The sequence below is a fragment of the Chrysemys picta genome, unplaced genomic scaffold, assembly GCF_011386835.1.
Source record: "Chrysemys picta bellii isolate R12L10 unplaced genomic scaffold, ASM1138683v2 scaf1, whole genome shotgun sequence".
NCBI classification, from domain to species: domain Eukaryota; kingdom Metazoa; phylum Chordata; order Testudines; family Emydidae; genus Chrysemys; species Chrysemys picta.
In genome coordinates, this window is record NW_027052708.1 from 4,167,219 (window position 1) to 4,194,055 (window position 26,837).

The following is a 26,837-nucleotide window of genomic DNA, read 5'->3' on the forward strand; positions in this document are numbered from 1 at the left end:
ATGCAACCTGCCAAGAGGGAAATCATTGACTGTCCTGCAGCCATTACTGCTGAGAGCCCTGAGAATAAAGAAGCTCCTGTACTTCGACGTTCAGAATGAGAGCAAGAACCTGTACAGAAACTCTCTTATGATGTTTCAGGGACCTCCACCTCTGTCCCTTTGCACTTAGTAAATAGATGGGTGCGGGTGGTTGTGCCTGATAGTTAACAATGGAGACTCCAAGGTTAAGTCATTTATTTCAATATAGTAAGAATGGCTTATTAATGTAAAGTGAATAATAATTTAACATTTTAAATTAATATTGTATGTGGACACAGCAATACCTACTTGTTGACAAACAACATTTATTGTCCACTAAGCAATGTCTACTATTACCTGACGAAAAGGACCTTGCAAATTTGTGTTATGGTTAAATGACCCTTGCTGAGGACGGCAAGAACTTTCGCCCAGGGAAAGCGTAACCCCCAAGGAGATTACCTAGGTTCCTGGGGCTCTGTCTGCTGGCAGCTCAGGGAGAGGCACACTGTCCCTGGTAGGGATGGGGAGCCAAGGCAGACTCAGAGTCTGCCTGCCAACCAATAGGGAGTGAGATGCCCTTCCCAGGGAGCTCAGGAAAGGGGAGAAGCCATTTTAGAGGCAGTCTGGAGCCAACCACAGCAAGGCAGGACTGGCTGTGTGGGGAGCTAGTAAGTCCCAGGCCTGCATGCAGGGTTCCCCCTGAGAACTGGCCTCTAGGGACCTGAAAGCAAGATCCCTCAGCTGGGCTTTTCTCTCTCCACTGATAACTCCCAGTTTGTAGAGTCTTGCTGGGAAACTTCCCCAGCCAGGCTGAGTTAGCCCTCCAGCTCCCTAGGTGAGACCAGTCACCACATGGTCAGCTCTGCTCTGGCTGCTAGTACAGGGCTGCTGCCTGCTGTGAGTGTGTCTCGAGGCTGGGGTAGGAGACTACAGTTTGGATTTTAGTATAGTTGTGTAATCTGCACCTTGAGCACTGCACCTCTTTGTGGTGAGGGGAAATCCTGGGACCAGAAGCAGCCTGATTTCTGCCTGAAAAGGATCCCTGCCAGCAGAGATCAGCCCCTCTGCAGTGACCGAGGAGCCAGAGTCATCTCTGAACCTGAGGATCATTCATGGAGGTTGTGAGTGCACCATCTTTTAGTTAGTCAGGGAAATTGTTTTGGGGACCCCCTACTCCCTGAACTGTGTCCTCAAGCCAGCGAATAAGGGTTTGGGGATTTTATAACCTGCTGCATATTAAACCTGTGGAGGGATTTACCACCTTCTCCCATTTGTGAGTCCTTTGGGCTGTACTGAACCCAGTCAGCTACTCTGCTAAATCACTGCAGAGAAGATATCATGGTCACAAGTCATCAAGGGCCCCAACAAAGTACACGTACCAAGGGGACACTAATCTTACATTTGCTACATCAGGTCATGTGACTGGAGAAAGTCATGGGTATTATCAGCATGGGCACCGGTGACCCTAAGAATAGTGTTTTACCCTGTTATGTTATATTTGTCTCCTGTTAAATATAATTACTGTGTTGAATATAGTGTTTATGCATATGTTATTTCTTGGGAGTCTCCGATAGACCTTGGGGTTTCCTGCCTAGACCATGATTCTTTGTGGTAGAGGCAGAGCTTAGGGCTTCCTGAGTAGGCCATGACCCTCTCTTGCAGTAGCAGGATGTCCTGCACACACCATGCCCATCAGTGCTGTCAGTAGGGGGAAGATTCCTAGGAAACAAGTTGACTTGATTCTTGGGACACAGACAATTATAGGAAGAGGCACAAGGCAAGGGGAATATAGCACATAATAATGACTGGCTGGCACCTCACCTATCTCAGGCTCTTCCTAAAGAGAACTGTTACAAATACTTGGATTAAGGGAAACGTCTTTAACATTTTTGTGTGTGTTTGTGTTTACTTTTGTGTTTTCTCTCATGCTGCCCTTTCTGCATGGAGAAAACTCCCCAAAAAAATCCGTGCAACCAACATCTGATCCTCTTTTGAATCCCTCCTTGAGACGCCGCTCTGTTGTGATTCTGGAAAAAGACTTGACAGCAACTAGCTTGGCACATGAGGTGTGGCTGTGCCTCTTCCCCTTCCTTCCCTCTCCTTATTTTTACCAACCTCCCCACCCCAATCCTGCCATTCCCCCTCACTAAGCCCTCCCCCTACTTAAACAAACAGTAATGACAAAACACGAAATTGCACCAATCATCACAGTGTGAATTTGCTTCGGTGTTTATTTCTCCCCTCTCCAATCTCACATCTGTTCTTCAGTTTTTTAGACAGTAAGCTTTCTGGAGCTGGGAGCGTGTCTGTATTTGTGACCTGAATGGACCTTTAGGTGGTACAATAATAAACATGTAATTTTATTATTAATAATAATAATGAATCCCTCTCCTGCTTTATTAGCAGGGGGTTGAAAGAAGAAGGCTGCAGCAGTTAAAAAGTAAACTAACCTGTCTTAGAGGGGAAGTGAAGGCCGCTATAAAAATTAAAAATATTTTATATAGTGACAAAGTTCCTCCTCTACCTTGGTGGGTCCTGAGCTTATTGGCAGATTTGCTCGCTTCACAGGTTCACCCTGTGGGTCAGGAAACAGTCCCGAGACCTTCCCCTCTGGTAGAAGCTACAGTCCAGGTCAATTCCTCCTGTGTTTGATCAGGAGTTGGGAGGTATGGGGGGAACCCAGGCCCACCCGCTACTCCGGGTTCCAGCCTAGGGCCCTGTGGACTGCAGCTGTTTAGAGTGCCTCCTGGTACAGTTGCACGACACCTACAACTCCCTGGGCTACTTCCCCATGGCCTCCTTCCAACACTTTCTTTGTCCTCACCACCGGACCGTCTTCCTGATGTCTGATACCCCTTGTACTTCTCAGTCTTCCAGCAGTACACCTACTCACTCTCAGCTTCTTGCACTCATCTTGCTCCCAGTTCCTCACACACACTTCCACTCCCTCTGGTTTGACTGGAGTGAGCCCTTTTATAGCATCAGAGGGGCCTTAGTTAGAGTCAGATGCTTAACTGCCTCACCTGACTCTCTCTTCTGCTACTCTGCTCTTCCCAACTTGTCTGGGTCTATCACACTACCCACTCTACAATTTTTTGTACCTTTCTCTGAAGGTGGCTGGTTCTGGCCACAGTCAGAGACACGGTACTGGACGAGATGGACCACTGGGCGGGTATGACATAGCCGTTCCTCTGTTCTCCATGACCAGAGCTTCAGTGAAACATCAGGAGACTTAACCAACTATCAGATAATGGAGAGTTTCAACAAACTTTGTTTTGGATAGTTGAGGTTTGACTGCACTGAGCAATCTCCCTCAGAGTCCCAAATCCAGCCACCTTTGACTTCCTGCTCACCTCAGGAAAGGAAGATGCTGTGATCAGGAAGTGGAGCTGGCAAGATTTAGTACCTGGTGCACCAGACCTAGCCTTTGCAGTTCTCCAAGTCCTAGAGAGAGCCAGGGAGCAGGAATCAGATTTTTCCCTCCTTTACATCTGTAAATAAGGAGTAACTGGATTTATTGGAACTGGCAAAGGTACAGAAAATGACAACAAAAATGAGGGGTATGGAATAACTTCCATCTGAGATGAGATTAAAGAGGTGAGAAGAGACCACAGAGGGGAGCTATGATAGAGAGCTATAAAATCATGACTGGTGTGGAGAAAGTGAATAGGGAAGTGTTATTTACTCCTTCTCATAACACAAGAACTAAGGGTCACCCAAAGAGATTAATAGGCAGCAGATTTAAAACAAACAGAAGGAAGTATTTATTCCCACAACACACAGTCAACCTGTGGAACATATTGCTAGGGGATGTTGTGGAGGCCAAAAGTATAACTGGGTAGGAAAAAGGAGGAGGAGAGGTTCATTGATGGCTATTAGCCAATATGGGCCAGGACCCAACCCTATACTCTGAGTGTCCCTAAACCTCTGACTGCTAGAAGCTGGAACTGGATGACAAGGGATGATGGATCACTCAATAATTGCTTTGCTCTGTTCGTTTCCCCCTACAGCATCTGGCACTGGACACTGTCAGAAGACAGGATACTGGGCTAGATGGACCATTGGTCTGACCCAGTATGGCCATTCTTATGTTCCTATGTCCAGTGGAGTTTCTCTGGAGTTACACCAGAGTACATAAGCAGGTAGAATCATAGAATATCAGGGTTGGAAGGGACCTCAGGAGGTCATCTAGTCCATCCCCCCTGCTGAAAGCAGGACCTAATCCCCAACTAAATCATCCAAATCTGGCCAGAGGACTGAGACCTAAACATTTATATCTCCTACTGGAGTGCAGAGCACTGAGTTTGTTCTCCATGGTCCTCCCAACCTTCTGGAGAAAGAAATGCTACGTCTACACTATACACCACTGCTGGTGCTGTGTACTGTGTGTGCAGCTGCATGCCACAGTGAAAAGCAGCTGCATCTACACTGTACTGTGTAGTTACATGTGTCAGTGAAAGTTTCTGGTGGTGGTGGGGTGGGGGGGATGCCGCTCCCTGCAGCCGGATCCTTTCACTATGATGAGGAAAAGCACCAGAAGTGGGTAGCTGGCAGAGCCATTTTTGCTGCCTCAACCCTGCCAGAACCTTTTCACACTGCCTGTGTCTTTCCCTGAAGTGGGGAAATGCTCCAGCCGCAGGGAGGCACTGGAACACTACATTGGGAGAGGCACAGCTTGGGCAAGTAGAAAGCTGTGTAGGGTAAGTACTTGGGTACATACCCACAGCTTTCAAGCATGTCTGTACTCTACTCACCTAAGCAGCGCCTCTCTGCCTGCTCTACTATTTATATCTATGCTAGGGGGACTATCTGTCTCTGAACTGTACATGCCACCAAAAGAAGACATACTCAAAGAGACTGGGACTGGGGCTTCTGCATGGCAGCACAGACTACTAATTACTAAGCTGCTGTTCTGATTCTTCACAATCTCCTTTCTGTTCTCAGGTGGCTCAGTGCACTGGGAACGGGCGGTAAAGCCCCCTGCAGAAACGTTCCCCTCTTTCTATTCCCGTGCCCCCTCTGCTGAGGTTGAGATGACCAGCTATGTGCTTCTGGCAGTGCTCCATAAACCCAAACGGGCTCAAAAGGACCTAACATTCGCCTCACAGATTGTGCAGTGGATCATCAGACAGCAGAATCCCAATGGGGGTTTCTCTTCCACCCAGGTACAGCAACTACCTTCTGCCCTCTAATCACGCCCAGGAAATCACAGGCGGCTGCTCACATAAGCCAGCTGCATTAGAGATTGAGAGAGAGAGCCAATAGGACTGTGACTAAAAAGATCCATTGGTCACTTTCTCCCACAGATAGTCCAGGCCCTATTCCAAAAGCTGGAATAACAGCTATGAAGGGATTGCGGGCTTCCCCACACCCTGCCAGCTGCCACCCCTAGCCTCAACCTCTACGTACAAAGTGCCAATGCACTCAAGCTCTTTGCAGAATGATGTGTGTGTAAATGTCACCTGCTGGGGAAGCAGAACATTAGAGTTGAGTTCTGCTGTCCAGAAGACAATCTGGTCCTAAATGTGCCAAGGTGAAAGTCACATGGCAGCAATTGAATAGTAACAGGTACAGTTAGATCTTCACATGAATAGGAGCTCAGAGAATTCCTTTAGTCCCTGGTTCTAGCCTATTATTGATGTGTGTATGATTTGCTATCAGACACACCTGGTGCACTGAAGCGTTCTGGAGATGTGCCCTAATGCTCTACAGGACTCAGTTTCCAAGATGAATTGGGATGGGTTTGGGCTCATCTGCACTGAAATCTTGTGAGCCGTGAAATGACTGTGGTCTGTATTGGAACCATGTGTTTAATAACCCCATGCAGTATCCCAACACAGTGTGTCTGTAATTGACAATTATTCTACACTTTTTCAGGACACAGTTATTGCTCTTCAAGCGCTGGCTGATTATGGTGCAGCAACCTACTCTGAGAACGGCCAAAACACAGTTAAAATCAGCTCCAGCAAGTCTTTTGAGAAAGTCTTTGAGGTGAATAGCCAGAACCGGCTACTGTTGCAGCGGAGTTCCCTGCCTGATGTCCCAGGGAATTATACCCTGGAAGTGAATGGCAACGGATGTGTCTTTGTGCAGGTAAGTGCTCACCCTACCCTTCAGCGTGTGGCTTCTTCAGCACATAATACAGCCTTTCTTCTTTTGTGTCCCTCTCTTCTGTCCAGTCTTTCTCTCTCCCCCTTCCTTCCTATCTCCCTTGTTATTTCTTTTCTTAAGACTCTTTGGACAAATATATCAACTTCTTTAAGTCCAGTTCAGAAAGAAAGAAAGAATTGGTCCTTGGTGTTTTTTCTCTGTATCACACGTGATTAGTTTTTCTTAGGTGATGACTGGTAACTGGACATGTGTCACACACAAACATCCTCCTCTTTATTTGTAAAACTTGAGTTCCAGTTGAAGGAGTATGGTTTGTCTATCTGTCAGTCATAGGGCTTTATACTACTGCCCATCTTTGTATTATCCAACCGCTTCCATGTTAAATCAATAGCAATCTTCCTATTTGGGGTAAAAATCTGCCTGGGATGTTTTAGTTTGAGTGGTTGGATAGGTAAACTTGTTAGATGTTTTCAGACATTTTTTTTTTTTTTGCAGGCATTTGTTTGGTAGATGTTTGATAGATGAGCACCAGCAGTGTTGTGAGTCTCACTGTTGCTATGGTGGAAAGATTTATTTTTTTTCCAAAGAGGAAGGTTTTGCAGGATTTCCTAAAGATAGTCAGGCTCTGTATTCACCTGATCTCCTCTGGCAGTCTATCCCAGAGCCAGTTCCCTTCTATTGACCATGTCTTGTCCCTAGCTCTCACATGCTTCACTCTGGGCTTTTTGATTTGCATCCTCCCAGAGGAACCCATCTCTCTGGCAGAAAACACATCAGAATTCAGTCCTTAACCTGTGGTCTTCGGACTGCAACAAAGGAATGGGAGGGAGAAGACGTGGGTCCTTTTCCGGTCTCTTCCACTGACTCACAGAGTGACCTTGAGTAAATCACTGCAACAAGGATGGTCCACAGGAAAAGCTCTAGTGAAGCAGTGCAGCATTGAATGGGTGGGGAAAATGTCATATGATGCAGCCAGAACTGGGAACACAAGTATTATGAGGTCAAAAAACCCAAAGAGCTGCTATAGTTTATAATGGCTAACTCTGAGAGGCCAAAACTCTGTGCACCTCTCTTTAGAAACACTTCATCCATTAAAATAGCAGCTGCCAAGACGTTAACAATAGAAGCCATTTGGAATAGCACTGCCCCTTTTGTTCCTGCTGAGTGGCTGCACCTTGAATCTTAACCCATATAGTAAGGTTTCAGAGTAGCAGCCGTGTTAGTCTGTATCCGCAAAAAGAAGAACAGGAGGACTTGTGGCACCTTAGAGACTAACAAATTTATTAGAGCATAAGCTTTCGTGGACTACAGCCCACTTCTTCGGATGCATATAGAATGGAACATATATTGAGGAGATATATATACACACATACAGAGAGCATAAACAGGTGGGAGTTGTCTTACCACCTCTGAGAGGCCAATTAATTAAGAGAAAAAAAACTTTTGAAGTGATAATCAAGCTAGCCCAGTACAGACAGTTAGATAACAAGTGTGAGAATACTTACAAGGGGAGATAGATTCAATGTTTGTAATGGCTCAGCCATTCCCAGTCCTTATTCAAACCGGAGTTGATTGTGTCTAGTTTGCATATCAATTCTAGCTCAGCAGTTTCTCGTTGGAGTCTGTTTTTGAAGTTTTTCTGTTGTAATATAGCCACCCGCAGGTCTGTCACTGAATGACCAGACAGGTTAAAGTGTTCTCCCACTGGTTTTTGAGTATTTTGATTCCTGATGTCAGATTTGTGTCCATTAATTCTTTTGCGTAGAGACTGTCCGGTTTGGCCAATGTACATGGCAGAGGGGCATTGCTGGCACATGATGGCATATATCACATTGGTAGATGTGCAGGTGAACGAGCCCCTGATGGTATGGCTGATGTGATTAGGTCCTATGATGATGTCACTGGAATAGATATGTGGACAGAGTTGACATCGGGGTCATATAGTGTGCTAGTCATGGTGAAAGGATCCTCCTAGACAAACATCATACTAAAGGTGAACAAACTTTGAACCCTACTTTGCCATCTACAGACAACACAATCAATGAGAGGAAGAATGGTGATGTGATCGATGCACTGGACTCAGGGGATCTGGGCTGAATTTCTGGCTTTGGCAAAGCTGCCTATGTGACTTTGGGCAAATCACTTAATCTCTATGTGCCCTAGTTCCCGTCTGTAAAATGGGTATTGTTACAACCTGGTGCAGTACCCTCCGTATAGGCATCAGTCTGTTGTGAGTGGGCCCAATCATTGTTGTGAGAGGGCCCAATCCAAGTCAATTGGATCTGGGTAGAGTCTAGTCACTGAGACTCCCCAGCACACTCAGAAGCTCAGATCTGTTGGGATATGGGGTGCTGCCATCCAGCTGCCCTGGATCCTGAAACCTCTCAAGCCTCCCAGTTGCTTACTCATTCTCCATCAGACTCCCAACTAGGCTAAGGGTCTCTGGGCTTCTACTGGGACTCTGGCAGGAAAGTAAGGAACACAGACTTAGCAAAATCGTGGCTTTACTTTTAAAGCATTCAAGAATTACAGATCTTTGAGAATAACAGAAGCCCTGAGATGCGCTGTCCCGAGTCTGATCTCATCCCTTCTGTAAGTCCCTGGTTTGTCAGACTCTGCTTAGCCTGAAACTCTCTCCTGCCTTTTCTCTTTCAAGCCCTTCTTACATGTTGCAGTGGATGGGCCCCTGCACAGAGCAGAATCTTGCTCTTAAATAGGGCCATGACTCTGAGCCATGTGCTCGAACTGAGATGCTCCAGATCCCCCAGTTATGCTTGCCCCCTACCCTTGTGGGCCCAGTGTAGAGACCATTGTTCCACGGGGTTGGACCAATAGTTCAGTCATTCAGAATCAGTAGCCCCAGATGACTCTGATGATGGGTCTTCAGAAAGGAGCTAGGGCAGCTGTCTGGAATGCAATGCAACAGGCTACCCTTGCACGAGTCCAGACTAGAGTTCAACACATAGTGTACAATAGAATTCATAATCTGATCCAGACATATCCTACTCGGTCACAGTGATAGCATTTCCCTACTTCACAGAGTTTATAAGATGCAGATACATTGGTGATGAGAACCCTATAAATCCCTAGGCAGATCAAAAGGCTAATGGGAATTAACATGTTTTTTCCCCACACTTCTGTCTGGCCACTTGGTGGCACACTTATTCCTTACATTGTTCAGCTGGATGGAACCTCAGTTGTGGGGAAGGGAAGGCTTTTAATGTTACTGATGGAAAGCTTGGCAGTTTGGTGGTTTGCTGAAGTAGTTCTCCAGTCACTAAATGTTACCCTTGGGGAATTGGTGCATTCAGTCAGGATTTCTCCAGGCATGGAGCAAAAAAGGGGTTGTGAGGCACCACAACAGGTGGGTCAATAGCTCAGACTGATTTCTAATTTTCATTACCATTTTTCATCTGTTCCAGACAACCCTGAGATACAACATCCTTCTTCCCAATAAGACTTCTGGGTTCTCTCTCTCAGTGCAGACGGTAAATGCTTCCTGCGCAGACAGTTTCCGGGCAAAGTTTGACATCATCCTCTCAACCAGGTAACCTCCCTTCAGTTGCCTAGATGACAAGAACTGGCTGGTTAAGATGGGATGGCTTTTGAAAGAACAGATTACAAATATTAAAGTGCTATTAGATGGTCTGTGTAAAATACCTGAGGGTTCTAATCACCTTGGCCTGCTAGACACTTACCCCAAACCCCAGGGATACCCCCTCTTTCCAGACAACTGTCCCTCCCTGGGAATATTTGTCCCCTTCTTGGACATCTATCATTGGTCATTTCCGCACCTCTTCCATGTTAATAAATGATCAGCAATTACATGCAATTCAAAAAGGCCTTTGCAGGCTGTGTGTGCTCTGGAGTCGAAGGTATCATTGTGTTTCCTCCACATTCATGGTCCAGAGTGACCCAGTCCCTCCCATTTCAGTTATGCCGGGAAACGCAATATCTCCAACATGGCCATTATCGATGTCAAGATGCTCTCTGGCTTCGTACCTGTCAGTTCATCACTGCAAAAGGTAAGGAATGGCAGTGACATGAATAAGCCACCTCAGGGGAAGAGGGGGTTACAGAATATTACAACATGGACTGGATAAAAGAGGGGGCCTGGTTAGCACTGAGAAAACACTTTCCAAGGGATTTTAATGTGTCTGTAGCACTTGAATAGATTGTGTATTCTCAGCCTGGGGGTCACACCCTCCAGGAGTCCTGAGCAGGGGTCAGGGTGTCACAACTACCCTGTTTCCTAGATTGCTAAACTAGACGGAGTTCGCAGATAGAGCCTGTTTAAATGGGAGTGAGATTCAGGGGAGGGAGGTGTCCTAATATGGACAAGGTTGAGGATCACTGGATTAGATTAACCAACTGGAATTCCAAACTGACTGTCTCCTGTATAACTCTTTAGGTATGTGCATTTCCTGACAAAGCCACTACACACTTGGGTCTCTATCAAGTGATTATTTTTATTGACCCATGCTATCCATTAGATAACACTTTGGCTCATTCATTTACTGCAGATTCTGGGGTGTCTTGCTTTCAGTGATTATTAATATTTTAATGTTTCCCACATTTCCTCATCTAAAGCTTCGTGAGGATCAGAAAGTGATGCAGGTAGAAACCAAGCAAAACCACGTCCTCTTCTATCTGGAGAGTGTGAGCTCTGGAAAATCAATTCTTTGGTTTGGGTTTAGCAGGTTTTAATTTTGCATAGAAGATACATGCATAGCCACTCCACATATGTGTGATCAACTGCATTGATCATGCACCTTTGCCCATTAATCCATCTACCCTGAAACTATTCTAACATTCCAAATCCCTCAGCAGCTTCCAGCAGCCTCCTGTTCTTTTATTCAAAATAAAACACACACAAAATGTTTCCTCCTTTCAGACACTGACTGCTGGGGGCCAGGGAGCAACCTCCCCAGTGTGCACACAGCTCCACTAGGGGGTTTCCTCTAAAGCAGCCGGTGCAGGCCACCAGCACAGACCGGATACTGCACTAGATGGAGCACTAATTTTATCTGGTCTGGAAATGTTGATGCTCCTTCTCCTCACACCTGCCACATAGAGAATTTCCACCTTCCCTCCAATCAAACTGCACCTGCCTCAGGTCTGGAGCTAGCAGAACACAGTCCTGCCACAGAAGCAGCTTTTCTAGTCAGAAAAAAATGTCGCATCTTTAAAGTTGATTCCCTTGAGACCCTGCAGGACTAGCAATGGGAGTGTTTACACCAGTGGAAAGGGGAGATTCCCAGCTTCTCCATGGGATACACACCCTCACTTCCATGCTTGGAGGGACTGCAAGACTTTAGACTTCAATGTCATGACCATTGGGGATTTAGAAGTTGTTTTTGCTTCCTCTGAGCCCTGTGTATTGGGACTCATGATGACTGAGGATCACAGCAATGCAAGAAGGAGAGGAAAATTGGAACCAATAACATTTTTAAAAAACTCTCGAAGACTGTTTCTAAAATGACAGATACAGGCAGGTAAATAATGGATGCCAGGGCTGGAGTGCATCATGCACACAGGAGATGTGTGTGTTGGGAACCCACCACAGCTCAGCAGTCCCTGGGGTTGACCATTTACAGAGGAGTCAGCGTTCTATGAACAAAAGCTGATGCCCATCTCTGTCCCTCACATTCACAGGTCTCACGGAAGATTATCAGTTTCTCCTTCTCTGTTGAACAAGACCTTCCTGTGTCCAACATCAAACCAGCTTCAGTGCTGATCTACGATTACTATGAAACAGGTAGGAGGGCTTTGTTTAGACCACACACCAAGTGGGGGGAAGTGTCACTGCATTTATTAAAGCTGATGGAGGGCCATTACAATTGGGAGGCTGATGAGGGCCTTGGAACTCAATAGCGGTTTGAGCCAAACCTACTCAAGTCAATGGAGAGACACCTGTTTTCTTCAATGAGCTTTGGCTCAGGCCATATGTGCTGAATGTGGAATAGGTGATGGACTAGAACTGGGAAGATTTCAAAGAGATCCATTCTGAGCTTCTATGGATTAGGGATACTCCACAAGGAGGGGAGGTTTGTGTGATGGGCATCAGAGATGGAGTGACTTCTTAGTGCAATGGGAATGTTCCCATCTCTTCCAGACGAACATGGTATTGCAGAATACAAGTCACTCTGCAATGAAGCTGCCCCTGAAAGCATTGAATAGTCTGGAAAGGTAAGTGAGAGCTGGAGACACTGAGCAGATACGAGGAGAAGGTGGTGAGTGGAGAGCAAGAAGAAAGGTGAGGTAAATGGGGAGCTGCACTGAGTAGATGCACAGAGGTGGGGTAAAGAGGTTGATAGAAGTTCCTGTAGGTTAGGGTTATCTAGTCTCCACCAGCCTGATCAAAGAGTAGGGAGACAAGGTTGTTTTCATGTAAGAGCCCAATCCTGCCAGATGCCAAGTTCCCAAAATTGATGGGAGTTGGGGGCACTCAGCAGTTCCCAGGAAGAGCTCTGCCCTCTGCAGCATTGGAGCCCAAGTGCATAAAATCAGACTGATGGAAAATGGCTGAAGAGTATTATATAAGCTCTAGCATCTTCCAAAATGCAGTGCTTTTCTAATCAGCCCTTTAAAGCCTGCCTCTTCCAGGTACCCACCTGGCAATTTCACAGGGAGCTGGGACTCATGGAAATCCCATTTCTAGCCAGTGAATCTGTGAAATGCTTTCTGGAGAGAAAGCTGGCTCATACTGACGTCATTCTTGGGGCTGGAGTATTGGTGGTTCAGTGGGAGACATATCACCTGATATGTGAGGCCCTGGTTCAATTCCTGGAAATGCAGCATTCTTACACCATGTTGGCTGCTACTTGCAGGGCTGGGCTGTTGGAGCTACAGACGTATCCAACAGCTGGATTCCTTGGTCCAGCTTCACAATGCTGCCCTCAATATAGTTGTGCAGCAGAAGTGAGCTGGGCCCCTAACCCAGAGGTCAAGAGATTAAGAACATAAGAATGGCCATACTGGGTCAGACCAGATGTCCATCTAGACCAGTATCCTGTTTTCCGACAGTGGCCAATGCCAGGTGCCCCAGAGGGAATGAAGAGAACAGGTAATCATCAGGTGATCCATCCCCTGTCGCCTATTCCCATCTTCTGGCAAACAGATGTTAGGGACATCATACCTGCCCATCCTGGCTAATAGGCACTGATGGACCTATCCTCCATGAACTTATCTAATTCCTTTTTTGAACCCTGATATAGTCTTGGCCTTCACAACATCCTCTGGCAAGGAATTCCACAGCTTGACTGTGCGTTGTGTGAAAAAATACTTCCTTCTGTTTGTTTTATAACTACTGCCTATTAATTTCATCTGGTGATCCCTAGTTCTTGTGCCATGAGAAGGAGTAAATAACACTTCCTTATCTACTTTCTCCACAACAGTCATGATTTTATAGACCTCTATCATATTCCCCCCCTTAGGTTTTTTTTTTTCCAAGCTGAAAAGTCCCAGTCTTATTAATCTCTCCTCATATGGCAGATGCTTCATACCCCTATGAATTTTTGTTGCTCTTTTCTGAACCTTTTCCAATTCCAATATATCTTTTTTGAGATGTGGCAACCACATCTGTACACAGTATTCAAGACTGAATTCATGCTCTCCTAGAATCTATGAATTCTGTGTTTGCCTTGTTCTCACTGATGTTTCTGCTTTGCTTTTTCCTCCAGGACTGTGGTGAACGATGAACAAGTGATCATGTTAACTATTTTCCTCTATGTTCAGTCACAGAAAGGGCCGTTTCATTGCACTTCTCCCTTCTAATCACAGGGGTCCATGACAACGTGTGTCATTTTTACCTGAACTTAGGCCTGATGTTTCCTTCCATGAAGCTTTTCTCCAGGTCCATATCCTGAATATGTATTAGTTGTCATCAGTAAATCTTCTCATTATTGGAGATGCACACCTGGTCTCTGCTTTGCTTCTTCTTTATAATTTGGTACCAGTGAGGACTTTCCCCACAACTCCAATAGGCTGGACGTTTCTGCTGCAATGATCAGAGGTGCCATTGTTAACTGTGGAGAAATTTCTGTAGTCACCAGGTTCAGATTTAATGCCTTATTCAGGCACAGACCCCATCTGAGAGTGATTGATTCAAGCTGTCTGTATGGACCCAGGCACAGATCACTACAAGATGCCACATTTGGAAGGTTTCCTTTACTGCTACAGGGGCAAGAAACCTTTTTTTTTTTTAAATGACAGTTCACATAGTGCAGAAACCGATGGGAAAACCAGAGACATATAGAGCAGAGATCACTGCATCCAAGCTCTATCCGGTGTCCAGGGACCACCTGGAATGGTCACATCAGCAAGAGCCTCTGCTCGGCCTCCAAAAAACAGCAAACAGATTCTGTTCCAGCAGCATTTTACTGCAATAGCCTTTTCCTGCCCATGGCACCATGTCAGAAAGGGAAATGCAGCCACATCTAATATTCGTTGGTAGTTATTGTCATGTAGCACGTTTAGCTATTGGTCTATCTCTCTCTTCTCTCCTTCTTGGGCCCCATCTCCCTTGGAGCCTATGCAATAGCATTGCCCTCACCCCCTTGCACTCGCATCACTTCAGTCCTGGAGGGAGATGTGTCCTGCTCCTCCTGTAGGTGCTGCCGCCCTCAATCACAACATCTTGGGATTTGTAGGGTTTGCCCTGACTAACTGACATGATCCTTCACATGATTTGTTTGTGAATACATACCATTGTGGACTCCATCACTTATGGCAATGACTCCCCTTGGTGTGTTAGCACCTTTTGTTCCCTGTAGTGTTCTGGCTCCCAACAATGTTTCCCTGGCTGACACAAAAGCAACTAAGAGAGACGCCCCTGGGTAAGGACATGCATATAACACTTGACAGATCCTTGTTGGATTTCTACTAGAACTCACCTAGAGCCCCTTCCCTTCCCTGGTGACTGAGAAGGGTGAGGGGTTCTTCAGCTGAGGGCTAGCTCCATGTTTGCTCTGGAGAGCTGTGCAGTGAGAACCTTCCCCTCACCACTAGCTCTCCTAACCCTTCACGTAGACAGCAATCGCTGATGAAGCCGTGGGATCCAGAAGGGATAACATGGAAGATCATCTCCTGCCTCTCCTGGTGAGAGAAGTTTCTAAAGCTCTGCCAGTTTAGTTGGCGATTTCTAGTTTAAGTTGGTGGGTAGCTGGTGCCAAGGTAAATTGTGCCTCCTGCAGGCATCCAGACCATCCCTTGATATCTGTTTGTCCCAGTGATATCATAGAGGTGTCACATCGCTGCCTTCTCCTTATTGTGACTCTTAGTAAGGAATGAAATGACATTTTCCAACTGATTGAATTTTTCACCTTGGTTCATTTTTTATTAGGGTCACAATTTCAAATTCACTAAACACATTTTCATTCCTTTTTCCTAATGATCTTGGTCTCCATGGACAGAAGTCAATAACTTGACAAGCGTCCAGTGAAGAGAAAGGAAGCATACTGAGAATAGCTGTGACATTACTATGGGTGTGACCATCAAAGCATGAGGCTGTGTAGCAGAGCTCCAAGCTCAGACCCCACTGTGAAGTCAGCTGGGATCCCGGACAGAGATGTGTCTTGCAGCACTTCCTAATCAATCAATGCTACACCCCCAGCCCCACACTGGCCTGCCCCCATCCTAGCAATGAATGATACAGCCCCAGGCCCACACCATTCCAATGACCCTCATTTCACCTAGGAGCCTCCTGCAGCCTCAGGGGGTCTTCGCCTCCTCTGACCTTTACCAGTGCTGCAGGGAGGAGAAGCAGGGAGCAGGCTGACCCAATTCTTTCAGCCTTCCTTCATAGGTCATGTTCTCAAGACCATTAATCATTCTTGTTGCTCTTCTCTGGACCCTTTCCAATTTCTCCACATATTTTTTAAAATGCGGCGCCCAGAACTGGACACAATACTCCAGCTGAGGCCTAACCAGAGCAGAGTAGAGCGGAAGAATGACTTCTCGTGTCTTGCTCACAACACACCTGTTAATACATCCCAGGATCATGTTTGCTTTTTTTGCAACAGCATCACACTGTTGACTCATATTTAGCTTGTGGTCCACTATAACCCCTAGACCCCTTTCTGCCATACTCCTTCCTAGACAGTCTCTTCCCATTCTGTATGTGTGAAACTGATTTTTCCTTCCTAAGTGGAGCACTTTGCATTTGTCTTTGTTAAACTTCATCCTGTTTAACTCAGACCATTTCCCCAATTTGTCCAGATCATTTTGAATTATGACCCTGTCCTCCAAAGCAGTTGCAATCCCTCCCAGTTTGGTATCATCCGCAAACTTAATAAGCGTACTTTCTATGCCAATATCTAAGTCGTTGATGAAGATATTGAACAGAGCCGGTCCCAAAACAGACCCCTGCAGTACCCCACTCGTTACGCCTTTCCAGCATGATTGGGAACCATTAATAACAACTCTCTGAGTACGGTTATCCAGCCAGTTATGCACCCACCTTATAGTAGCCCCATCTAAATTGTATTTGCCTAGTTTACCCCTGCCTGGGTGATGAAGGCTGACCTTTTCTTAGTGGGTTCATTTAGTGTTACTTGCCAGTACCCCTTGGTTAAGTTTAAAGTAGAGATGAATTGGGCATGTTCCAATTTCTCCAATAGCTCATCTGTGCGTAGCATTGGATAGTTGTCAGGACGAGTTACAGCATTTAGCTTACGGTAGTCCACGCAAAAACGTATTTCCCCATCTGGTTTGGGAACTAGAACCACTGGAGATGCCCATGCACTCTTAGAGGGGCGGATTATACCCATCTGTAGCATGTCCTGGATCTCCCTTTGTATAGCAGTTTTGGTATGAGGTGACTCCCGGTAGGGTGGGGTTCTAATAGGGTGAGCATTACCTGTTTCAATGGAGTGGTATGCCCGTTCGGTCCATCCTGGAGTGGCTGAGAAAATTGGTGCAAAGCTTGTGCACAGCTCCTTGATCTGCTGTCGCTGCAGACGTCCAAGGGTCGTGGAGAGGTTCACCTCTTTCACGCCACCATTCTTTTTTCCTTTGTAGTAGACACCTTTAGGCCACTTCGCGTCATCTGTTTTTTGGGCTGTAAACTGGCAAATGTTTAATTCTCTGGAATAACAGGGCTTAAGAGAACTAACATGGTATACCTTAGGCTTTATGTTGGAGGTGGGGAAGGCTATGAGATAGTTAACAGCTCCTAGGCGCTCCTGGACCGTGAATGGTCCTTCCCACGACGCTTTCATTTTATGGGCCTGGAGCGCCTTTAAGACCATGACTTGGTCTCCTACTTTGAAGGACCGTTCTCTGGAATGTTTATTATACCAGGCCTTTTGCTCTTCCTGAGCATTCTTTAGGTTTTCTTTAGCAAGGGCTAAAGAGTGTTGGAGGGTGCTTTGTAGGTTGCTTACAAAGTTTAGAATGTTAGTTCCTGGAGAAGGCGTAAATCCCTCCCATTGCTGCTTAACTAACTGTAATGGCCCCTTAACCTCGCGGCCATACACAAGTTCAAATGGTGAAAACCCTAAACTGGGATGTGGTACAGCCCTGTAGGCAAAAAGCAACTGCTGCAACACTAGGTCCCAATTATTGGAGTGTTCATTTACAAATTTACGTATCATGGCCCCCAAAGTTTCATTAAACCTCTCCACCAGGCCATTGGGATGATCATGGGCTAAGCTTAAGAGCTTTACCCGATACTTAGTGGGAACTACCAACTGTCTTTGAGGATGCCAGTCTTCCTGGTGCCCACCAGAAAGAGTCTCCTTGTATAAAAGTCCTTGTTCTACAACAAACCGGGATCAGTTAGAAGAGCTGAGAGGTGGTGGGGTGCTCCGCGCCGCCGCCCAAGCTTTTTGAAGGCTGTTATTTGCTTCCTGCTCGGCCTGGAACTGTTCCCTTGATGCTGGAGACATCAGTTCCTCCTTGGACTGTGGACTGGGGCTTGGTCCCTCTGGAAGCGATGCAGGTGCTGGGGCTGTTTCCACTGACTGTGAACCGCTGTCCGCTGGTGCACTATGTGGTATCTCAGGCTCTGGCTGAGCCTCTTGGGTAGGGTTATCTGCTGCTTCTGCCAGGTCAGGCTCGCTGGTGCCCTCTGGCATTGGAGTTGTAGACGGGTTTGCAAGCGCTGGACTCAGTGCTAGCAATGGTTCTGGTGCTGGTTGCGTTGCCAGTTCCGGTTCTGGGACTGGTTTTGGCTGGGTCTCTGGGATTGGATCCACTACGGCTGTTGCAGTCGTTGGCAGGGGATCCAGTTCCACCACCTTTGTTTGGGTCTCCGGTAACACAGACGGGGCCCTGGTGGACGGCTCAGGAACAGGAATGGGGGTGAAAGCTTGCTTAGCCTGGCTGCGGGTGACTATTCCCACCCTCTTGGCTAGCTTCACATGGTTGGCCAAATCTTCCCCCAGCAGCATGGGAATGGGATAATTGTCATAGACTGCAAAAGTCCACATTCCTGACCAGCCCTTGTACTGGACATGCAACGTGGCTGTAGGCAAGGTTACAGATTGTGACACGAAGGGTTGAATTGTCACTGTAGCCTCCGGGTTGATGAGTTTGGGGTCCACTAGGGATTGGTGGATAGTTGACACTTGAGCCCCAGTGTCCCTCTAAGCGGTAACCTTCTTTCCGCCCACTCTCAAGGTTTCCCTTCGCTCCGAGGGTATGAGAGAGGCATCTGGGTTTGGGGATCTTTGGTGTGATTGGGGTGTAATGAACTGTAATCAGTTGGGGTTTTTGGGGCAGTGAGCCTTTATATGTTCCAGTTCATTACATTTAAAACATCGCCCTGCTAAGGTATCACCGGGACGATGTTGGTTGGTGGAGACTGGTGTGGTGGGGTGAGAAGGCATCTGGGGTTTCCCTTGGGATGTGGGTGGGGCCTTGGGTTGTCCCCGGTGGTAAGGTTTTGTTTCGGCTTGCCCCTTCTGATATTCGCTCCAACTGCTACTAGTTTTTTTCTTTTCTGCCACCTCCACCCATTGGGCTCCAATCTCCCCCGCCTCGGTTACAGTTTTGGGCTTCCTATCTAGGATGTACCTTTCTATTTCCTCAGGAACACCCCTTAAAAACTGTTCCATTTTTACTAGGGAAAGCAGATCTTCCAGAGATTTAACATTTGCTCCTGATACCCAGGCATCACAATTTTTGTCAATGTGGTAGGCATGACGGGTAAATGACACATCGGGTTTCCACTTTAGGGCTCTGAACCGCCGACGGGCATACTCGGGGGTTAGCCCCATTCTGAGTCTGGCCTTGTTTTTAAAAAGTTCATAACTGTTCATGTGTTCCTTAGGCATTTCAGCCGCCACCTCTGCTAAGGGTCCACTGAGCTGCGGCCTCAGCTCTACCATGTACTGGTCTGCAACGATGCTGTATCCAAGGCAGGCCCTTTCAAAATTTTCTAAGAACACCTCAGTATCATTGCCTGCCTTGTAGGTGGGGAATTTTCTGGGATGGGAAGTAGTACCTGGAGAGGGGTTGTTAGGACTGGCTGGTGCATCCTGCTTAGCCTTTGCTACTTCCAGTTCATGCTTCCTTTCTTTTTCTTTCTCCTCCATTTCTTTTTTTTTTAGCTTCATAGTTCTTTTGTGAGCCTCCTTTTTGGCTTTTTTTTAGCTCCATCTCTTTCTTGTGGGCCTCCTTTTTGGTTTTCTCTTCTTTTGCTCTTTGCTTTGTCTTGAGTTTTGTTAATTGAAGCAGTCTCTGATGCTTTTTTTTTATTTTCTTCTGCTTCTAGTTTGGCCAGTTCTATTTTTTTAGCTACTTCTTTGGTAGTCATTTTCCTGTTTTCTTGTGCTCAGTCACCACCTCTGCAGTTGACTGAAACTGGGAAGCTCTCAGCTCTGGCTGCTGCTGAGTTAACAGAGACTTTCTAACTAGCTACTCCCGAGGATGTAAAAAGAAAAAAAAAACAATTCAGCTTGTAAATTCCCTTTACCTTTGTTTGCCCATTTGAACACTTCTCTTAACAAAGGACCTGTTAAAAAAACTTAACACCTCTGCCTTCAGGCAAGGAGAGATAAGATATGCATCTATCTACCTCCAGCTCGGCTTTCCAAGCAGCTAGAAGGGAAAAAAAATCTCACTGGCTTTTGGGTTTAAAATGATCCCACCGCTGCCACCATGTCAAGGCTGGATCCCCACTTTGAACTTTAGGGTACAAATGTAGGGGCCTGCATGAAAACTTCTAAGCTTAACTACCAGCTTAGCTCTGGTTTTGCTGCCACCATTTCCCTCCCTGGGAAGCCTGAAAAACCTTTCACCAACTCCCTGGTGAGTACAGATCCAAACCCCTTGGATCTTAAAACAAGGAGAAATTAACCATCCCCCCTCCTTCCTCCCACCATCTCCTGGTGAACACAGATCTAATCCCCTTGGGATTTAAAACAAGGAGAAATTAACCACCCCCCCTCCTTCCTCCCACCAACTCCTGGTAAATCAAGATCCAAACCCCTTGGATCTAAAACAAGGAGAAATTAACCTTTCCCCCTCCTTCCTTTCACCAACTCCTGGTGAATACAGATCCAACCCCCTTGGATCTAAAAACAAGGAAAAATCAATCAGGTTCTTAAAAAGAAGGCTTTTAATTAAAGAAAAAGGTAAGAATTATCTCTGTAAAATCAGTATGGAAATTAACCTTACAGGGTAATCAAACTTAAAGAGCTCAGAGGACTCCCCTCTAGTCTCAGGTTTAAAGTACAGCAAACAAAGATAAACACTCTAGTAAAAGGTACATTTACAAGTTGAGAAAAACAAAGGAAAACTAACACCCCTTGCCTGGCTATTTACTTACAAGTTTGAAATAGGAGAGACTTGTTTAGAAAGATGTGGAGAACCTGGATTGATGTCTGGTCCCTCTCAGTCCCGAGAACGAACACACTCCCAAACAAAGAACACAAACAAAAGCCTTCCCCCCCCAAGATTTGAAAGTATCTTGGCCCCTTATTGGTCCTTTAGGTTAGATGCCAGCCAGGTTACCTGAGCTTCTTAACCCTTTACAGGGAAAAGGATTTTGGAGTTTCTGGCCAGGAGGGATTTTATAGTACTGTACACAGGACAGCTGTTACCCTTTCCCTTTATAGTTATGACAGCCCCTCTTGTGTTGTAGGCAGCAGCGGCTGGCAGCGAGGGAGTGCAGCATGGAGCGGCAGGCAGCTGCCTGCTTGAGGCACCCACCCGCTTGAGGCAGGGATGTTCTGGTGTCTGGGGGAGGCGCACGGGCGTGGGAAGTGTGGCATGGGGTAGAGATCTGGCTCTGAACACTGGTGGAGCCGGGCCCCCGGGCCCTGAATATTCCTGGAGCCTGGGCACCACGGGCCCATACAACTCACCACCCCTGTGATTAGTTGACATAATGCTGAATAAGGGTTGCCTTGATCTACACACTGGTTATCAGAGAGAGAAGGTGGGTGAGGTAATATTTTTTATTGGACCAACTTCTGTTGGTGAGAGAGACACACTTGTGTCTGAAGAAGAGCGCTGGGTAAGCTTGAAAGCTTGTCTCTCTCAGCAACAGGAGTTGGTCCAATAAAAGATATTTCCTCACTCACCTTGTCTCTAATATCCTGGGACCGACAGGGTTACACCAACACTGCATATATGCTGGTTAGTCAGTCATGATCCTTATCACCATGTCAGCTAACTCAGCTCCTCAAAGTTGTTTTTAAGCATGCAAGATTCCTTACCAGAGACAAGCCCATAGAGCTGTAGTAGTGAGAGTAGTGTTAAAGAGGCCATGTCAGGTACCCTTTCTCACACATATTGTGTCACTGGTTCTGAAATGTGTCATATTAGATCCCAGCCTGAGTTGATACTTTTTTTCTTTTGATTTTCATAAAAATCTTTTAACCCTTATTTTTAATTAACAAAGGAAGAAAAAATCCTATTTTCCCAAGAAAAGATGTGTTTTAAGGCATTTTTCATACTTTAATGGTGGAAAACAAAACAATGTGTAATTTAATACATAATAATTATGAATGTGAACTAAAATTTGTACAAGGCTTATATTTATCATATTTTAATTGAAGAATATGATCGCTAATCACCCTGAACCAATGGTTAACTATATGAGGAGAAAGTGCATTGCTTAAAACTGAATTGGCTTGGCCAACACATACTGCTTAATATACTGCTTATTATTACCCTGAGCAGTTCCACTGAGGGGGTTCTGCAGGGAATTGTGCTATCTGAGGCTAGCAGAGTCAGTTAGCAACCAGCCAGTTAGAGTAAGGTGGTGTGAGTTGTGCCTCTCTGTTTTAGAGAGCAGTCTGGTTTTTCTTTCTGGTTTGGGGTTCTTGTGTGTTCTGAATTCTAAGGCTAGGTCTACACTACCCTCTTGAATCGGCAGGTAGAAATCGACCTCTCAGGGATCGAATTATTGCGTCTCGTCGGGACGCGACAATCAATCCCCGAATCAACGCTCTTACTCCACCAGCGGAGGTGGGAGTAAGCGCCGTCGATGGGAAGCCACGGAGGTCGATTTTGCCGCCGTCCTTACAGCGGAGTAAGTCGGCTGCGATACGTCAAATTCAGCTACGCTATTCGTGTAGCTGAATTTGCATATCTTAAATCGACTCCCCCCATAGTGAAGACCTGCCCTAAGAAATAAAGTAGTTTTACATTGCACCTTTCCAGGAAGAGTATTTTTTGCTATTTATCTAATTTCTCTGTTTGTACGCTGTAGAACATAACACACTTCTTCCCTTGGGAGACTATTCCACACCCTAATACAGGAGAAATCACAGTAGTCCCTACTGGACAAATGAGAACAGAGTCCCACCATGCTAGGCATTGGACAAACATAGCATAAGAAACAGTCCCAAAGAGTTTACAATCTAAATAGATTGCAATGGCAGAACATGTCAAGTTAATTCCATTTTTGTTTTTCACTGAAGTCCTTTCAATGGGATTCTGTTAGGAGGGGATAAGCTAGACGCTCAGACAAAAGAAAGGAGAAAGGATTGGAGCAAATCAGCAAAGGGGAGAGAATGTTCAGAGTGAAAACTGCAGAAAGCAGCCTGATGATGTCATCAGTGTCCATAATTCTGTGCTTGAGCTGCTTTCTACAGCTGCTGGACCAGCTGCAGTCTCTGGCTGACACTTCCATGCAGTTTCTTTTCCAAAGGCCACACAGCTGGAAGAAGGGGCAGGCCATGTGGCTTTTACTATCCACAGTGGGGTGGTCTCCTCTGCACACTTCTGGGCCTGCTTGTGGGGAGGGACAGCCCCTGCTAGACCCCATTTTACACTCCCTGTTCTCCAAGAGTATGTGGTTACCAGTGTGGTCATTTCTCCAGGTTTTCCCAGGACCGTCCCTTTTTTGAGGTAGCTGTCCCAGATTAAATGTTTCGGAAGTCCCAGTTTTTTCCTCCTCAGAGGTGGCTACCGTAGTAATTACTATTGTGCTGGCTTCAGTCCCTGGTTTGCTGATCCCTGCAGTTTCTTTCCCAAAGCCTATGGGACTAAACCAGGGAGTCACCCCCATGGAAGTGACTGAAATTGGGGTTATCCAGTATGTAAGTGAATTGGGGCCTTGAAAAAGTCAGTGGCCATGTTCCCATTACCTCCAGGAGTGCAGAATAAGGTTCATAGTGCACAGTAATGGTACACACCAGAGAGTAAAGAACTGAAACCACAGGGGGAGGTTTAGGAAGGCATATTGTAATAATCTGAGCTGGCACATCATCAGGCCTCTGCGTTTCACATAAATGTACTTTCATAAATGTGCTAAGGGCCATAAAATGGTCATTCCTGAATCAGAACTGGGGTCCACAATTGCTCAATACCTCAGTTTACATCTTTTCCAAGAAAGAGCACCAGTCCAGAACCCATTTGCCGCAAGCTGCAGGACTGGTGGGATACTGATTTAGAAAATGTCCTGTTACAGAGTCACCCCACCACTCTCTCCAGAAGAATGAAACCATCCCAAGATGAATGTTAGCACCATATCAGGGTCAGTGATGACTCAGAGGGAAGAGTGCACCTAGCGAGTCACCCACCCCACCCCCTGCAATACCTAGATACTTTTTAGATACTTCCATGCACATCCAAATAAAGCCCAATGTTGTTTAGATTGTGAGATCTAATGGGAAACACAGCAAAAAGTATAGTACTATGTATGTACTGCAGCGATCATACTTGGGAGCCTGGAACACACAAGGATGAATATTTCATCATTTGTCCACCTCGGAGAAGATATACACCTGGGATCTCAGAGCTGTGGGATTTTGGGAGATAAATCACACAGAACATTATTAGAGAGACCATGCTTTGAAAATAATAAGTCCTGTGAGGCGTTCAGAAGTTACATGGTGACCGTCAGTATGAACTCCCTGGTGTTTAGTTTTGCCAGATAGGCTGCAGTGCGAGCAGTGAAAGTTTTTTTTTGGAAAATAATGTAACTGTCTGCACATTAGGGATGATCTTAGGTCCCTGCTGGACTCATTTTAATTTATGTATTTTAAAAATGTACCAATCTGAGATTGTAAGGTCCTGTGGGATATGTAGAAGATTACTAAAAACTGCATTATTCCTTGATCAGTGTGGGAAAAAAATGAGCTCCACTTTTCTCCCTTTCCCCTTCCCATACACATACAATGAGCTGTATACATGCCACAGTTTCCACATCATGCTTTTGCCTGTGAAAATAGAAGGATCTTACCACGTGACCTGAAGTTAAGAGATTGGGTCTATAGGAACAGCAGGGAAGCCAATTCCATATATTGGGTCCTCTGCTGGGAATGCCCTTTCATAGTGCTCTGTACTGCCATGTCAATGAGCCATGTACAATTCTTGGTTCTAATGTCCAGCTACTGGTATGAATGAGGGCTGCTGTAATGTTCATGAACCAAGGCCCCATTGATTAAATACTGCTGTGCAGAACATATGGATTTAATTTCCACTCTAATTAGCTATTCCCATTTGGCTGTTAGGTAATGGACATTGTAGCAAGCAGTCCTTGTGTTGCTGAAGTTAGTATTCTGTAATGATATGCAATCACTTGAGTTCAATTCCCCATCTCTATGTCCTGTTCCTTATGTAGCGAAGGTACATGTGCCCCCAGCCCAAATCTAAAAGCCACCCCAGTAGATCACCAAGGCTCTGGTCATATTTTAAGAGAAGTTTCTTCCATCCTTCTCAACTAGACATAGTTGAGATTCAGTTTAACCAACTGAATGGAACGAGGCCTGGTTTCAAGAGACATAGTTATGCTCATGTTTGCTCTTCATTCCTCCTCCAGACCATATAAAGAATAGGGCCAATGAGAAAATGGAAATAATACATTTTTGAAAATGTTTGTTTCCATTTTTTGTTAAGATTTTGTAAGAGGATTGAGTCAACTAGATGTGCTGCTTGTAAAGACATCATTATTTTATATGAATTTCCATTGTTTGTAAAAATTATTCCTTAAAGAATTTCAAACCTCTTTGAACTGTTCATGGTAACTCATTTGGAATATGTTCTTTGAGCTTCCTATCTGGTCCCCTCAATTACATATTATTGCTTCTGTTACCTGATTGGCTGACCTAGCATGTGTAAAATGACTTCACTTCCATTTCAATGAATTTTGTTTAATTCACTCATGCCAAAATCTACAAATGAGAAGAGCTGGCCCAGGAGCTCACTGGAACATTAATGTTGTTTTCAGTAAGTCTTGGAACACAGGAAAAGTTCTAGAAGACTGGCCCTTGTCATCATTTTGTGTGGTGCTAGGTGTATTTAGAGCACACCTACCAGATGAGGCCACACAGGCAAGGTAGGCAAGGAAATGTCTATCCCAAGCTGGTTTGTGGATTGCACTGGGGCTTAGGCATGAGACAGGCACGCAGGTGCCTAAACTGGGGAAGGAAATCCAGAGAAGAGCAGCAAAAATTATTAAAGGTCTAGAAAACATGACTTAGGAAGGAAGATTGAAAAAAATGGGTTTGTGTAGTCTGGAAAAGAGACGACTGAGGGGGGATACGATACAAAATTTCAAGTACATAAAAGGTTGTTACAAGGAGTAGGGAGAAAAATTGTTCTTCTTAACCTCTGAGGATAGCACAAGAAGCTATGGGCTTAAATTGCAGCAAGGGTGGTTTAGATTGGACATTAAGAAAAATTTCCTAACTGTCAGTGTGGTTAAGCACTGGAATAAATTTCCTAGGGAGGTTGTGGAATCTCCGTCACTGGAGATTTTAAAGAGCAGGTAAGACAAACACCTGTCAGGGATGGTCTAGATAATCTGGCCATGAGTCCAGGGGACTGGACTAGAAGACCTCGCAAGGTCCCTTCCAGTCCTACAATTCTATGATTCTATGCCCAGAGGCAGGAATTTAGGAACATAAGGGATTTTTATGGTGACAATTAAATCACTTCTAGAGTTAGGCAGCCACTGAAATGGTGTTCTGAGGGTTTCAGCGGGGCCTAAATTTTGGACTTGGGCACCTAGCTCCCATTTTTGGTGCCAAGTCCTTTTGTGGAGCCACGGTTAACACATTCTCTTTTTTATTTTTGCAAACCCTGTTTCAGTTATATAATCAATCTCTCTCTCTCTCTCTCACTCTCTTTCCAAATACTGGAATTGTGTTCCTAAACACAGAAACAAACAAAGAAGGTCATTCAAAAAGAAACTGAGGGCATGGAGGAGCTAAGTACAAAAAAGCAGAAAAAAGGACTACTGGGCTTATAACTGACCCAGCATTTGAATATAAATTGACCAAGTGTTACAAATTATAGGTGGTGCTGGT

General features: G+C 45.6%; 2 protein-coding genes and 1 long non-coding RNA gene across 3 annotated transcripts in view; all 3 read left to right on the top strand.

The window, feature by feature from the left end:
* Positions 1-26,837, top strand: part of LOC122173448 (deleted in malignant brain tumors 1 protein-like) — a 492,944-nt gene that overhangs the window by 411,707 nt on the left and 54,400 nt on the right. The window lies entirely within an intron of this gene.
* Positions 1-26,837, top strand: part of LOC135977472 (deleted in malignant brain tumors 1 protein-like) — an 89,555-nt gene that overhangs the window by 35,303 nt on the left and 27,415 nt on the right. The gene's annotated exons all lie outside the window — the stretch shown is intronic.
* LOC135977515 (uncharacterized) lies at positions 9,549-10,790 on the top strand. Its single transcript, XR_010594981.1, has 3 exons — positions 9,549-9,676; positions 10,064-10,154; positions 10,720-10,790. It is a non-coding gene; the product is annotated as an uncharacterized LOC135977515 (long non-coding RNA).